Source organism: Mytilus galloprovincialis, chromosome 11 (genome assembly GCF_965363235.1).
Source record: "Mytilus galloprovincialis chromosome 11, xbMytGall1.hap1.1, whole genome shotgun sequence".
Taxonomy (NCBI): Eukaryota; Metazoa; Mollusca; class Bivalvia; order Mytilida; family Mytilidae; genus Mytilus; species Mytilus galloprovincialis.
The window spans coordinates 60,150,764-60,167,902 of NC_134848.1; the positions used below are offsets into that span (position 1 = coordinate 60,150,764).

General features: G+C 32.9%; 1 protein-coding gene and 1 long non-coding RNA gene across 2 annotated transcripts in view; one reads left to right on the plus strand and one right to left on the minus strand.

Moving 5' to 3' along the window:
• LOC143052508 (aromatic-L-amino-acid decarboxylase-like) overlaps positions 1–17,139 on the plus strand; it is a 132,833-nt gene that overhangs the window by 91,168 nt on the left and 24,526 nt on the right. The gene's annotated exons all lie outside the window — the stretch shown is intronic.
• Positions 9,124–11,485, minus strand: LOC143051277 (uncharacterized). The gene is made up of 3 exons (XR_012970683.1): positions 11,351–11,485; positions 10,107–10,226; positions 9,124–9,509 (listed from the first exon to the last, which is right to left on the minus strand). It is a non-coding gene; the product is annotated as an uncharacterized LOC143051277 (long non-coding RNA).

Genomic DNA, 17,139 nt, shown 5'->3' on the forward strand with positions numbered 1-17,139 from the left:
GCAACACGACGGGTGCAACATGCGGAGCAGGTTCTGCGTACCCTTCCGGAGAACATGCAATCACTCCAAATATTTTTGGGATATTTATGTTGCGTAGTCGTTAGTTTTCTATTTTTTGTGTTATTTTGTACTACTATTTGTCTGTTTGTCTTTTTCTATTTTAGCCATGGCGTTTTCAGTTCTATTTTCGATATATGAGTTTGAATATCCCGCACCTAAGACGTTTTAAACATATAAGTGCAAACTTTTAATTGTTGAAGTTTCTTTTTGATAAAACATTTAATAATGACGAAACCAATTATTAAAATAGTATAGAATCAAATGAGTTCACATGAAATTATGAAAATATATAAAAACTGATTGTAACTATAAGTTGAATGAGAATTAAATTTGTAATGAAATCGTATCATGAAACACGAAGTTCAACGTCATCAAGTAATATAATGTGAAAAGGCGAGTTCCAAACTTAATGAAGTTCGGATTAATATAGGTAAGACACCTTATACCGCAATGTATATCCTTAGTTAAAAGAGCTTCGAGAAATGTCTTAGGACAAAGACGTGATATAAGATGATCTTAAGATACGTTCTTATCCTAAGATAGCTTCAATAACACTAACCCAGTCTTTTTTTAAATGTAACGGAAAGAAATTAATTTTGACGGCAGCTGGCTTGTTAAAAATGTAAAGAGTAGTTGATTATATACTCTAAACTAATAAGTTCACGATTTGTATTTGGTTGTTTGGAATAGAAAACTCCTCCATAAAAGCTTGAACTGGTTTGTTGAATACATTCTAAAACGAATACTTTATTTCTCATAAAACTACAATTACATAGTTCTAGAGAACGTACATATAATGTACAATTTGTATATGCATGTGTGAACAATACAATGATTATCTTGAAGGACTGACTTTCGCAATTACAAATTTGATAAATTTAAATAGTTTTTCAATATAAGAATATTCGATGAGTTAAACATGTGATCCAATTACAGTTTATACGGGGTTTGACCGACAGTTTTCCGGTAAAAATCTCTTTCTTTTAACTTAAATGAGTCGGCAGATTATGTCTTCTCTCTTTTCTAAAATTTACAACCTCCCACACTCAATCGGCAAGTGTCTACCACATCTATATTTGCATAATGTATAAATAAATTTGTAAGGTAGGAAGTGAAACAACTTTTCAAATTGTAACTTTTTTCATTGCAAATACAAGAACATAAAGTTCTAGGCGATTCGGCAAGAAAAACAAAGCAGTCTTGTTGAAACTGAACTTTGAGTTTTTGCTCAACACATTCAAACACCCATTTGACAGCAAACTCTATATTCCATGTATTGGACATACCACAATTTTCAAAAATAGTTTTATATATGATTTCCACTTAGATTTTTTTTTTTCGTCATCATTATAAGATTCGCTGGTATTCTGTCACTTGGTCAGCGGCAGTCACTATCGCACAAGTGCATATGTTATGAATACAAGCAAAAATAGATTTGTTTTCTCTATTTTTACAATCACCTGCCTACCAACATTTTTCGCCATTGGTAAATGTTGAAGTAATATGTTTCTATAATACATAGACATGCATGTCTCTAAATACAAACTTAATATTATGCCCCACATATGATAGAAAGGGCATTACGTTCTCCTGTTTGTATATTTGTTTTTTCGTCTATCCCGTATCAGTTTAATTTTATATAAACGTAGTTTACGATGCAATTGTAGCCACATCAACTTACAACAAATGTTAATTTTGCTGTGAACTTTTTAATATATGTGCCAAATTTGGATTTTGTTCCAGCTTCCATTAACAACTAGGACTGAAACTGTGAAGTGTCGAATCATCGCATTTGTATGTTTCGGTTTTAGCCAGTCTTTTCATAAAGTTATCGTCACCACAACTTATCTTGGAGTACACACTATCATTAAGATGAGTTTTATGCTAAATTGTAAATATACTTAAGAAAGACGTGAGAAAAAAAGTATATGCAGGTTAACGCAGACGTATTAGTAGTTCGTAATACTCATCTAACCGATAAAGGAAATAATGAGCGTTTTATATTCTTCGTCTGGATTTATAACTGCCTACATAGTATTTCGTTACATTCATTACTTTAAATGTCTGAGGATTTAAAGGAGATTTCAGTATACGAAATGTGAACTGGTTTTACAAGATGTTGTATATAATTCTAAGTTCTTTGTTACAGTTAAACTGATTTTGAATTCAAAATTTAAGTTAGATTTAAATAAAACTGAAAGTCGATGATTGTTGAAACGAAATCGTCCGTACAGCTTTGTATAAATTTGAGTAGTAGATGCAAAACAGAGGGGTTTCAACTGTGTGTCCCTATTCAAATGCATTGATCGGCAAAAAAAGGGGGGTTCCAACCCCCTGGAACCCCCTCCCCCTGGATCCGCCAATGCGGTGTAGACTAGAAAGTCTCGAAACTAATTTTAGACAAATTGAAACTAAGACTACAGGAAGTTTCTTTTTGGGCATAAAATTACCGCTGAAGGACTTAAATAGACTCAGTAAAATAAAACGATCACGAACATGCTTTAAACATGAGGACCGAGAAGACTTCTGGACATTGTGAACTATGTATAGAATTGTGCACTGTGTCTATTCGAAATCAACACTCCGTTAAAGGTTACTTAAGTCTGAAAAGTATTTCAAATGGAATCCTCACGTACCCGGACAATTATTTGAATAGATTCTCCCGTACTAAATATGTAGTAGGATTCCTTCTAGACACTAGTAGGAATGAAGAAGGAATCTACCTAGAATCAAACATTCCATATAGAAAGTAGGCGGACATGGAAAATGAACAAAATTTGACTGGATTTTTTATATTCCTACTACCAAAATACTACAACCTAGGTGGAATCTTAAATTTTAAGTCTGTATGGATTATTTTCTGTTTGGAAAATCTGATTTGATTATTTATTTTTCTACCATCTGTACAAGATTCCTACCAGAATCAATTTATAGATTCCTACCAGATAATCTTTCTACCTGGAATTATCTTGCAATGGATTCCTGTTTGCTAAGAACACACATTTTGCAGTGGTACATGCAAGTAGGTTCCAGTTCAAAATTCAAAAGTTGGAGGGAAAAAGAATGAAAAGTTGTGTTTGAACACAATGCTGCAAGCTAGAGTCACACAACTACAATATAGAAATGTAAGAACATATGGCTTATAAAGATTGAATAATAAACTCATCATAGATATCAGGACTAAATTTTGTATATACGCCAGACGCCCGTTTCGTCTACAAAAGACTCATCAGTGACGCTCGAATCCAAAACAGTGAAAAAAAGGCAAAATAAAGTACGAAGTTGAAGAACATTAAGGAAGGTAATTCTTATACATTCAAAATGATTTTTTATCTGCCTGCCAAAATATTTAGTTATCAATTAATTCAACAATAGAACATAATTTTACTCTTTATTTGTTCATAACTATTAATTTCGACTAGGCATATTTTGGCTTTTTTTCAAGTTTATGTATGACACAATTTCTAGGTTGCATATATCGCAGTTTCCTTATACATTTCAATTAAAGTGATTAAGATGATAACACAATGTTGACTGCTGTACCCCTATTTTTGATATTTTTACCTATTGTGTGTGTTTGTTTTCACGCATCGGTGACAATATAATGGAATTTGATGCGACTGTCATACAAGTGAGAGGTTTGGCTAGCTATAAAACCAGGTTCAATCCACCATTTTCTACATTTGAAAATGCCTGTACCAAGTCAGGAATATGACAGTTCTTGTCCATTCGTTTTTGATGCGTTTTATTATTTGATTTTGCCATGTGATTATGGACTTTCCGAGTTGATTTTCCTCTGAGTTCAGTATTTTTGTGATTTTACTTTTTTAAAATGAATTTATTCCATGAATTTCCTTTGTTCTTTGTTGTTGAGATTCAAACTTAAATCATTGACCCAGTTGTGTATTTGTGAATATACACTTACATTTTGTATATTTTTAGATTCCTACCAGACAATATATTTTCTGGAAGAAATTCTAAAAAATTCCTTCTAAGTTTTCTTGTAGGAATTTTTTTTTCCTATCAAATTATTCCTGCTAATTTGCATATTCCTACTATGAAATTCCTGCTAATTTAAATTTTTCGGCTATTTTCCGTGTGGATTGCTACTACTGTCTGACTGGATTATCACTCTTTTCTGGTATGAATTCAGACCAATATTCCTACTATATTCCGTGTACATTCCACCTGGACTATTAGAATGATATTGTTAAATGTACCGGTACTTCGATGCTTTGACAAAAAGAAAGATTTCAAATTATAGCGTGTTGCTTCAAACACAGGACTGGGTGCTTACTTGCTGCAGGAGGGGCAACCAGGATGTTATGCGTCGACAGCATAAGCACCGACGCTCAAATTGAAAAAAAGTTACTGGCTGTAGTTTTTGAAGACCTACAGGTTGTGGAAGAAAAATCATCGTCGAATAAGATCACAAAACGCTTGATATCATATGTAAGAAAGTTCCTGACCACTACAACAAAGGATGTTTTTACTTTCACAAAAGTTTGAATTTGTTTCTGTTTTTAAACCAAGAGTTAAAATGTAGATGACCGACAGATTGAGTAGCGCGTATATTAAGAAAAAATCAAGAAAAACGAATGAATACCGAGAAGGAAATTTAAACTATGACTGCGATTCAATGCCGACAGAGGAAAAACACTAAAATCTTCTACGGCAGAAGTGCAAATAATGTATGAGTTAATCTTATAGAAAAAGGCACATTCTAATCACACAGAAAAACAAGTATGCTTTATACGACGAGCGAGGATTTGTTTGTATTAGTGGAAGATATTAGCAAACAAAATCGAGGGAATTGTGCAAATGATGATACCAGCATGAAAATTAGCACGAAGCATCATGCATTATTATATACTTTCTAAGAAAAAAACTGCTGGCCATGAAAAAAAAAATCATGTTTTCAAGATGGCCACGGCCTTTATAAAAAATGGCTGTTTTTTTCAGTTCAAAAATAATTATTTTTCTACAGAACTTGTTCCTTGACCTTCTTTTAGTGTAAAATAATAAATGGTTTGGTGGCGACATTCTTTGCATTCGACGTTTTAAATAGAAATAAATATTTGACTCTTCATGGTTTGTGCATGCGCGAAAATGTAACAAAACACACACATAAACATTTGAACTATTTACTATTTACTTGGTGCTTTTGGATTTTTAATGATATTATGAATTGGTTTGATAAATTTATTTAAGGTTATGAAACAAATGCGTTTATCAATTTTGCGCATGCTCAAACTATTTATAGACATACAGAGCGATGTACACCCGCTAACAAGGCACACTGATGAAAATTATAGTTCATGTAACAAAGGGGGATTTGAATTTCGTAAACATATCTTGGTCGTCATTTCATTCCTCTAAAAAACTATACCCTTCTATTCAAGTAACTGTAACTTCTATGATTCCACTGTTTGAAAACACGCCCATTCAGTTGAATCGATCAATCATACGATGGAAAGGTGAAAAAAGTGGTTAAACTTTTAAAATCCCGACCAAACATCAATTATAGCTGCAGATCAACCAGAATATACTGCAGATCAAACAGAACTTACTTACTCCACCAGTAAGTTCCGTATGAATGGCCAGATTTGTACGGAGAAGATAAGTTTATCGTTATGTTTGGTGGAAAGTACATTAAAATGGCTTGTTTTAAATTCATGGGGAAATATTGCATGAAAGTGGATGGACTTGTGCCCTCACTGAAGCCGACATTGCAACACCTAGAACGTCATATTATTTTCATATTTATTCAAATAAACCTACGTCTGGACATGCGAATCAAATAACTGCGTGTCTTTTGTTTGAACCATTAATGTCTAAACGCAGAAAATATATCGCATGACTCTGTGTCGTTTGATTATTTGATAGACTGGTGTAAGGAGAAAGAGTCATCTCGACCACAGTTTAATATCTGCCGTTCAATTATGAATTAAAAACGTTTGTTCTTTCGGTGGTACGCCTTTTTTATGAGTCAGATATCGTACCTCACAAACAGTCCATATCAAGCATGATACCGTATTGTTTTGGTCAAGATCATGAAAAATATGTTCGACGGTTACGGATCCATCTCCGAATTATGGCTTACCTTCACGAGTATCACCAACAAGGTGCCAATGGTAATTTCACTGTACGTAAGACCAGCAACAAACACAAAATAATGTAATTGTGAAGGGCGATGTTGGTGCCGCTGAAGATCTCCTTGAGACGATGGATGGATGGATTTCAGTAGACTGGTAGATGAATTTGAACGAAATAGTGGTTTTAGCCATTTTAAAACAGATGGAAGACATCATGAAGACTCTACGAAAACACAAAGATTTCTCTATCCATGAAAGCAAAATTACTTCTCTGTCTTTGTCTAAGGATGTCACTTTAAACTATTAAATCGCAGCAAAAGGGTATACTTGATACATTGTGCGATTTGCCATCAACTGATCCAAATTCTGACGCATTTACCGTTTGGAGGGGCCAGCAAAGGTCAATTCCAAGCAACCACGTGCAAAACTATTTGATGATTATGCAATCGATGTCATCCTGTATACATAAAATCTTGCAGCGTTAAGTATTGAAGAGTAGACATTGTATTTGATGTTTACGAAATGAATAATTTAAAAGCTGGACCGAGAAAAGGCAAGGTGCTGGTGCTAGACGGAAAGTTGTTGGTTCTGATAAAGCGCTAAAGATTTGGAGTCGTTTTTCTTGTGAAGATGACAACAAAACGGAATGATGTAAGTTTGTTGCCGACAGAATTACTTCTTTAGAGACTTATGAAAATGTTTCTGTTACTCGAGGTAAAATATTTTTTGTAATTTCAATACGGATACTTCCCGGCTATCCCTTTATAACCAAGAACAAGCAGATACACGTATGTTTGTCCGTGATAAGCTTGCTACTGAAAATGGTTGATAAAAGTAATTTTAAGTAGAACTGATACAGATGAAGTAGTATTAGGATTGCAGCTCTTGCAGTTTTAGGTATGGATAAAGTGTGGATAGGTTTTTGAGGGAATAAAGACTTGTGATGGCTATATGTATATGACATATCAAATGTGCTTGGTCCTCGTGCAGCTGCTATTATTTGCTTCTAGGCATTTAGCGTTTATTGGCATAGTGAATAGGTCAGCTTGGCATACATTGGAATTATTTCCAGATGTAAAGGATGTTGTTGCTCGCTTTTAAATTGGTTCTGTATGAAAACATGGACATCATAGAAGCATTTGCTTGCATCATGTACGGCAACATCAACATTTTCTGTTAACAAGGCACGATTTGAATTATTTGTCAGGAAGCAGCGCCCTTATGGTACTGTTCCCCCTACAAGTTGTTCTCTTCCGGAGCACATCGAACGAGAAGCATATCAAGGTGGGCTCAACTGGATGTGTGCATTCGACAGGTACACATACCAAGTCATGAACACTGGGTTTAAATGAAAGAAAAACAAACACTGATAGTTGGAAACCAAAATGGACTTCTTTGGCTGCATTTGCACCCTCGTATCAGAAACCTTTGAAAAGCTGTTGTTGATAACTGTAAACGATTCCGTTCTGGCCTATACCTTGTACGCGTTTGTGTGTTGGAAACTGTCAGATAATTATACGGAATGCAAACTGCCTTTTCTAACCAAACTAGGTATTTGAATTTAACAATTTAAGTGATATCTCTTAAGAAAATGAAAAAAATAGTGCATTTTAAACGTTTTTGTCGCTATTTTGGAAACGGAAGTTACTTTTTCGTCGTGTATGTATTGTGTCATCGTACTTTAGGAACAGTAATCTACATTTTATCAAAACTTACATTGGATTATACCTACAAATAAACTCATCATAGATACCAGGACTAAATTCTGTATATACGCCAGACGCGCGTCTCGTCTACAATATACTCATCAGTGAGGCTTACGAAATGTAGCCATTTTCAACGTTTTTACCACCATTTTGAAACCGGAAGTAACTTTTTCGTGTTTTAATATATTGTTTCATCGTACTTTAGGAACTGTTATTTTCGTTTTATCAATTCTTACTTTGGATTATAACTAAAACACAGCTTTTAAAGGATTTACGAAATGTAGTCATTTTGAACGTAATTGCCGCCATTTTTGAACCGGCAATTACGTATTGTTTTATCGTACTTCAGGAACTGTTATTTCCGTTTTATCAAAATTGACTTTGGATTATACCTATATCACAAGTTTAAAAGGAGTTGCGAAATATAGCGAATTGGATATGACGCCATTTTTTAAATGAGCGGTGGCCATCTTGAAAAAATGATGGCCAGCAGCTGATTTTTTTTTATTATCGTTTAGTCAACCTCTATACCAAATTTCATGCTTGTATCACGATTTGCACAATTATCACCACAATATCTCCAACTATATAGCCGAATATGAAATCGGATATTGAAAATTACAATAACACATATGAAACTTGCAAAACATTCATCATGGAACAACAGATAAAACTTTTGCATAGTCATGAACTTTGAACAAGACAATGGAAGAAAATTGTTTGCGATCTTTGATTTCTATTCCGACTACTTTGAAATTGACAGATTGAACAACAAGTATGGAAAATAAGTCATTGGAATCATTAAGAAACACTTTGCGAGATATGGACTACTTTATTGTATTTTCGGACAATGGATCGGCATTTCTCGAAACCGTATAAACTTACGCATACAACGAGTTTGCTGAAGTCAATTGATCTTTTTTTTTTACAGTTTGTCTTACTATGTTATGGTGTTTCACTAATGGATTAGGTACGGGTGAAGGTTGGTATCTACTAAAAAATTAACTTCAAATCCGCTGCATTTGTTCGCACTCTAAGTCAGGAAGTTGATGTTCAGTGGTTTTCGTTTGTTGATATTTTTGAGGCCCTTCATAGCTTGGTGTGTGGTGTGAACCAAGGCTCTGTGTTTAAAATCGTACTTTAATCTTTAATGGTTTACTTTTACAAATGGCGAAATGGAATAACGCGCAAACCATTGATAATGTTAATTATTTGCCTTCAATAATAGTTTTTACATTGGTTTGGAGTATAAAGAAACACAGTAAAACATTAAATTTATTAGTTAACAAGAACATATGCAACATAAGAATCACATACATAATTTTGCTAACATTGAATTATAGAAGAGCTAATTGCAGTTAAGTTATCTCATATGACATGACAATGGTGAAAATATATTTAAGGAATGACTGTAATATTTTTTCTACCGTAGAAAACCATGAAAAAACGTTGATGACGTCACGGTCACATGACTGAATTATGTATATGGGCTCATAACAAAATAACGTCAGCCAATCAGAAGACGCGTTACATCCAAAATTAAATTATTAGGATTTCTAACGAACAATACCACAAACACAAGCACCAACAATACAATGAGAAGTGTATGCGTGACATTGCTGTCTGCAATCCTGCGCAGTGGTACAAGCTGCAAAAATAAATAAAAGTGAATGTTTTGTTTTAAATGACAGATTCATCTTTTGGATTGAATCGGACTGATATAAAAAGATGTATTGCAAGAGGCTTATAAATTTAGTTAAAAGTGAGATTCCTGTGAAAGTCCTCAAGAAAAAATAACATATTTATAAAGTGCATTCACTTTATATTTTATATACACAATATATAATTGTATATGGATATATATGAATGATAGAAAAAAAACATATCTATTTGAACAATTGCTTGCAAATTTGTAACATTTTGTTTTAAAAGATACATGTCTATTACTCTCATTTGGTAAACTGTTCTATTCGAGAGCCTGAATAGATAAATATTTTCTTCAAAAGATAACTTGTAGTGTTTCATTAGGTGAACGTACACTATAGAAGTCCACCTCTCTAGTTGTAGATTAATGTAACCCTTCTAATTGTCTTAGTTGCATGCCCGTATGTGGTGTTTAGAAATAGATTATACCAAATAGCATAAAGGCAGCATTTAATGCATACTTATGTTTTATTTGTAACATTGTATTCCTTTTTTCATACATCAACGCATTGCTTTAAATGAGTGTACTTTAAAAACTTACTGTATCCAGTCTGTATCACACAAGAGCAATAGTTTCGAATACAAGCAATAACTTCATTAACATCACATGTTCTTAGTTGACAATCACTCTCGTGTCTACATACTTCGCCGTTGTTAAATGCTGAAATAAAATGATACCATTATACATAGACACGCATTGCAATGGCTACATGCGAGCTTACGTTATGCCCGTATACGATAAACAGGGCATAACGTTTCGCCTGTCTGTGTCGTTTGACCGGTATCAGTTTCGTTAGTGATCAATGTAGTTTAGGGGCCAGCTGAAGGAATTTCTCGCTACATTGAAGGCCCACTGGTAGCCTCTGGTTGTTGTTTGCTCTGTGGTCGGGTTGTTGTTGCTTTGACACATTCCCCATTTTCTTTCTCAATTTTACCATATATGTGTAGTCGTTTCAACTTAATACTTATGTTTATTTTGCTGATAATTTTTTAATATGTTATCAAAATATTCATAATATGTAAATAATCTTTAAAATCTAAGTCAAATAATTAATATATGTGCTAAATCTTTAATACTTATCTGGAGTTTATTCCAGCTTCATTTGTTTACTAATGCTGAAAAGTGTATTGTCGAATCATAAAATATAAAATTGAGAATGGAAATGGGGAATGTGCCAAAGAGACAATAACCCGACCATAGAAAAAAACAACAACAGAAGGTCACCAACAAGTCTTCAATGTAGCGAGAAATTCCCGCACCCGGAGGCGTCCTTCAGCTGACCCCTAAACAAATATATACTAGTGCAGTGATAATGAACGCCATACTAATTTCCAAATTGTTCACAAGAAACTAAAATTAAAGTACATTTTCATGTTACGTTTTTTATGTCAGTCTTTTCACACAATTTCCACCAATTTGATTCGCAGCACGCATTTTCATTATGAAGTTGATTTTGTTGAAAGATGCCAAATTAGAGTTTTATCAAATGTTGGTGTTGAAATCAGATAGTGCGAGCGAGATATTGTGTCTAATGAACAAATGGCATTGTTTCTTATTTCTTTCATTTAATGCAAAAAGATCTTTGCCGCTTGGTGTGAAACGTTTTTGTATTGTTACATGTACAGATTTATTATGTTGATAACCTTATGATACAATTGTATATATGTAGTATACACAACAACACTCTTTTACATTTAAAACGTTGGTTTGGTTTATTCAATTACTGAATGTTATAAATTAAATGTAATTATGACCATATGAACGAGAATAACATTATCACTTACCAAACAGACTAGCAAGAACGCAAAAAACAACTTTGGTGTTCATACTTGTAAGTATATTAAAGATAGACGTAAAGAAAAAGAGCAAAATATATATATAATATAACATCTACGCACGCTTAATACCACGTGTCTTATGTCTATCTCTATATTCGCCTTCCGTGACAAGGTAACACTACGACTATTCAATATAAATTTTATATAGAGGATGTGGTCGAGTGGTCTAGAGCGCTGGCCATGAGGCTAAGCGATTGATGCTGTAGTGTATCAAAGGTGTGAGTTCGAATCCCGCTTACGGGACGGACAAAAATTTGTCAGCAGAAAATCTAACTCTAACACTGTTTGGTGTCACGTCATACCCGACTTGCCAATATATATATACGTTGATATCCGTTTTCCATGGATCGATTACTCTATTTCGTGACAATTTTAGAACAGGTGCATTATCAAATATCTAATCAGTCGTTGTACTTTATTTGGTATAAGTTATTGCTACCCAATGAATTTAAGGGTAGAAAATTGGGAAATTACGTGTTGATTCATTGAATTTGAAAATTTAAAAAAAAATCAGCGGGACTTGAAACCCTAGGAACCAATGTTTGTTTGAATTATTCCACTTCAATGTAAATTGGGGTTTGTTTTCGTGAGTTATTCCACAAGATTAATAGCAAACATTTGTTTTTATATCAAACATTCTCTTAATGTTTTGACAATTTTTTTTTACTGTTGAAACGTGTGTTTGTTTTATTGACTTATTTTTTTTCAATACGATTATGCAACAAAAACTACCATAGATAGTATGAATAGTTATCAAAGGTACCAGAACTATAATTCAATACGCCAGACAGGCTATATAAAAAAAGAAGATGTGGTATGATTGCCAATGAGACAACTATCCACAAAAGACCAAAATGACACAGACATTAACAACTATAGGTCACCGTACGGCCTTCAACAATGAGCAAAGCTCATACCGCATAGTCAGCTATAAAAGGCCCCGATAAGACAATGTAAAACAATTCAAACGAGAAAACTAACGGCCTTATTTATGTAAAAAAATGAACGAAAAACAAATATGTAACACATAATACTCATCAGTGACGCTCAAAACAAAACAGTTATAAAGCCAAACACGTACAGAGTTGAAGAGCATTTGTGCCAAATATAACTTTATGACCTAGCAAAAGAAACAAACAAGACTTCAAATTTTATCTTTGGTATTTAGCTTGGTATATATGTTGTGTACAAGTGATAATGTTGTTCAAATTATAATTTTTACAGATATTTTGTACAATTTATCAGTGTTTTATGAACTGCATAACACAAAAGAATGATACAAGCACACAGTCTTTTGTTTTGCATATTTCTGTCATATTTTCACAACTACATGCATACAGTCTCATACTGACCATTGATACAAAACACATTATAAGACCACAAAAGTACTTTTTATGGATATGAATATGGTATAAGGAGAAAAACAAAATTAGAATTTAAACCATTTGTGTATCATCATTTCCAGTTTGAGGACAAGGAGAAAAGCACTCAATGTTAAATTGAAGTATATAAATTTAAATTTAGAACATTAAACTGGTATATTTTGAAAGATAAACTTGTACCCCCAGATGCAAGAAGTTATGTGTGAAAAAAAACTTATAATTTGTACCAGACCCTTGTACATATTATAATTTGTACAAACTTACATCTTGTGCACAACACATATATTTAAGAGAGACGTAAAACAAATACAATTTCAAAAAACAAATACATTAACATGATAAGGAAGTTATCTACATTTAAAGGATGTATTGGTAGAAAACCCTTTAGGTGAAGTAGACATAACGGAAAATCTTGTTTTGTTAATAAAATAAAATACGCAATACTCGACTTCTCAATGAAGATACGTTGATGAACGTTTTTCTTTCTTCGTACTTTGATGTTTTCGCTGGTTATGTAGTTCATATTTCATTGTCATGGGCGCTTTTTTTCGAAATTTCCTTGCAATAGTCTATTTGCCAATTACCGATTTGATTCTGTTATTACACACTTTTTTAAACAAATGACCTCCCTTTGTCAATCATAGACTGGTTCCATACTGGGAAAAAACTATCTTTTGCGAATGCAATGCATGATGAATTGAAAGTGATGTATTGGCGGTTTAACTTATTTTTCATGAAAAATAATTTCTGATGTCAAAAGAATTTAGCTGAACAACAAATAAATGTGATTGAAAAATTTGAAAACCTACTGTTGGATTGTTTTATGTGGTATCCGTTTAACGTGGCTCGGAACTTTTGCAACCTATCAATATGTTTGTATGGTCTTTCATTTTTTGGTAGTGGGTTTTGTATATGCGACGTTTTGTATTTCTTTGGTTCTTATAACGTGACTCTGTACTTTAAAAGATCCCGTCAGAATGATATTGTTCTATTTTATGTCATTATGATATATTTCTGTCATGAATTACAAAATACGCTGAACCACAAACGTGAAAAATATTCAATCGCGTAGTGGAATTAACTATTTGTGGATTCTTATAAATTCTATAAAACTTTTGGACTATTTTAAATCTCTTTCTATTTCTGAAATGTATTCTTACAAACTTTTTTTTTAAATTGTTTGTATGTACATTGAACGACAAATATATGTGACGTATACAATTTTCTGACGTCAGACACTCAAATCAATGAAGAGACAATATCTGAAAAAAATGTCTTTACATCCAGTATTTTAATAGCACAAATCGAAGAACAAACATTGAGGATCTAGGAACTGTTGTCTGTAATTCAAACAATTGTTTAATGTGGACACAATGGCAATTTTAAAAATGGTACAAAAAAATCCAGTTCTTTCCTGTTACCAAAGTGAATCAATTTTCAAAAGCTTCTAATGGGAATGAGGAATAAGTTTAAGACACTATTTGTGGTTTACTAGTATATCCTGCAATAGTTTATCAAATGCCAATTATTGATTTTAGCAATTCTCAATACGAAAGGTTTAGAAATATACAAAAATATAGTCAGATATGTTGGTAACATGAAAGAATCTTGAGTAACAGGACAACGGTAACAGGACAAAGTTGGTAACAGAAAGGATTTGTTTCTCCAAAAAATGCTTTATTTTATAGTTTAAGAAAAATACATCATTTCAGATTGGTCACAATTGGAAGATAACAGCAAACAATGCCATTTATCCTTTGAAACTGTATTTGCAAGTTAAAAAATCTGCCTAGGTAATGAAAAAATCTAAACTAAATTCCTTTCTGTTACTATCTACCATACTTGAATTGCACAATGTTCTCTTCTGTTATCAAAAGCAAAAAACCTATTTTTTCATTCAATATTCTGTATATTATTTTGAAATGTATATAATATGGTGATGATAACTTATATTAAATGAAATGGTTGGCATATAGTAGATTAGCTTTTTGATTCATCAGTGAAATTTTCTTGAACATCCTACCTGTTACTGATTATGGTTATGCTGTTGCTTTTGATCAAGTAACAGGACAGAACGTAACAGAAAGGAATTACGCAGTACTTTTTGTTCATTAACTCGAATTGTGTAGAAGTTTACTTCCATCTACATATCAATTTGATAAGATACTATAAAAACACATGTACTGTTATAGTGCTGACAATGAAATATTCTCAGAGGATACACAACAAGGCTGTAACAGGAGAGAACACCAAAATTATTTTTCTCCAAATTCTAATCTTTGGAGAGTTTAAATTTTTCAAACTGGCTGCTATTCACCTAAACATGAGGAGTCATACATTTAAGAAATTATGCTCTTCACATTGTATTAAAAGAAATAAACTTTGGTCTTTCAGACTTGTCCACAGGTGGAAAAAACGCAGAGGTAACAGGAAAGAAACTACCCCCGGGGGACAACATTTGAATTAGGCTTAAAAATGCAAAATTTCTACATGCTTTAGTTATAACGAAATCAGACCAGTAATAGAGAAGTGTTTTATATAATCTATCATATTTGTGAAAATTGGAAGGCTGTTTACTTAATTTAGATATTCTTTGAATGATTTAATTTTCAGAAAATAACAGGGGACCCCATGATTTTTGTTTGGGGGGAGGGGGGGTTGACCCTTTAAATTAAATTTTTTATAAGAAACAATATTAAAAAGAATGTTTAATTTAGTGCAGTTGGTGCATTATATACTCTAGTTAATACTGAAACTTAAATTTCCCAAAAAGATGTCTGAATGAAAAAATAATTGCTGGTGAAAGACGGGCAAGGAAATTAGACTTTTTTTCAGATATTGTCTCAGATAGATGTTTTTGTGTTCTGTTAAATTGTTCTTTTTAAAATTGTTACACGATGATGACTGCAGTACCCATATTTTGACTATTTCATTTATTGTGTCTGTTTAGTTAACGCATCATTGTAAATATGACGGAATTTGATGACACTGTCATCAAAGTGAGAGGGTTGGCGCTATAAAACCAGGTTTAATCCACTATTTTCTACATTTGAAAATGCCTGTACCAAGTCAGGAATATGACAGTTCTTGTCCATTCGTTTTTTATGCGTTTTGTTATTTGATTTTGCCATGTGATAATTGACTTTCCGAATTGATTTTCCTGTAAGTTCAGTATTTTTGTGATTTTACTTTTTAAAAATTACTCACATTCACTCAGGTAAATTTGCTCTTTCTACTAGCACTCATTGTAAATAAAGCGGTTGTAAATAAACTTTAATGTCCCTTATAAGGGAGACAACTAAAAAAGGGATCTCTAATTACAGGGTCAATTACGAGAATTGGCAAATAGACTATTGAGATATTTTATTTTCACCATCAAATACTCATCCAAACATGAATTCAAAGCAGGCATACGCATTTTGTTATAAGTTTGAATAGAGTGACAGTCGTTTTATGTCAAAACTGTACCGTATCAAGACATGTGCAGAAACATGGAACATTCTTGCAATTAAATATATACGATCGCAATGGTTCTTTGAGGTTTGGTATTTTTACTCTACAGGTACTAAAAGGGTAATGGCTCAGATCTCATAAAACATGAATAACCTCGCCCAACTTTTGTGCCTTTCCAAAGTCAGGAGTCTCTGGACTTTGTTAGTCTTGAATATTAATTAGTTAGAGTTCATTTAATATTTTTGGAGTAAAGTATGGCGTCCATTTTCACTGAATTAGTACACATTTGTTTTTAGAGGTCAGCTGAAGCTAACCTCAAAGTGCGGGATTTTCTCATTTCGTTGTAGACCCATTGGTGGCCTTCGGCTGTTGTCTGATTTGTTGTCGGATTGTCTCAGGAGCAATCACATCAAAGCTCCATAAAATATTGATTGACAATGTGACAGTTATCCCCCAAAGTATAAATATAGTGAAATATTAGCAATTATATGAAACCGAGCGGCCTTAAACAATAAAATAAAACATACCGTTTAGTCGGCTATAAACGGCCCTGACATGAACAATATGAAACAATTAAAAAATAACGGCATAGTTCTTAGGGAGGCTCGTGGGTACAAAAATTTCAGCAAAAAATTAAACCTTTATTTTTTCATTGCAAATTTTATTCATTACACTATTAGTTATTTCTTTATGATATGGTACAAAACTCAAGCCAAAAAATTGATTCGGTTTGGCCCCAAATGACTTTTAAAATGTTTATATCATTGAAAAAGCTCCAAATTATCTCCCTTTGGTGCAAAAATGATATTTTTTGGCATTAAATTTGAAATATCGTTTTATATGTATTAGTTCAACAGAAAAAAAAAAGACATTACCAAAAAATGTATGCTTCTTCCGGAG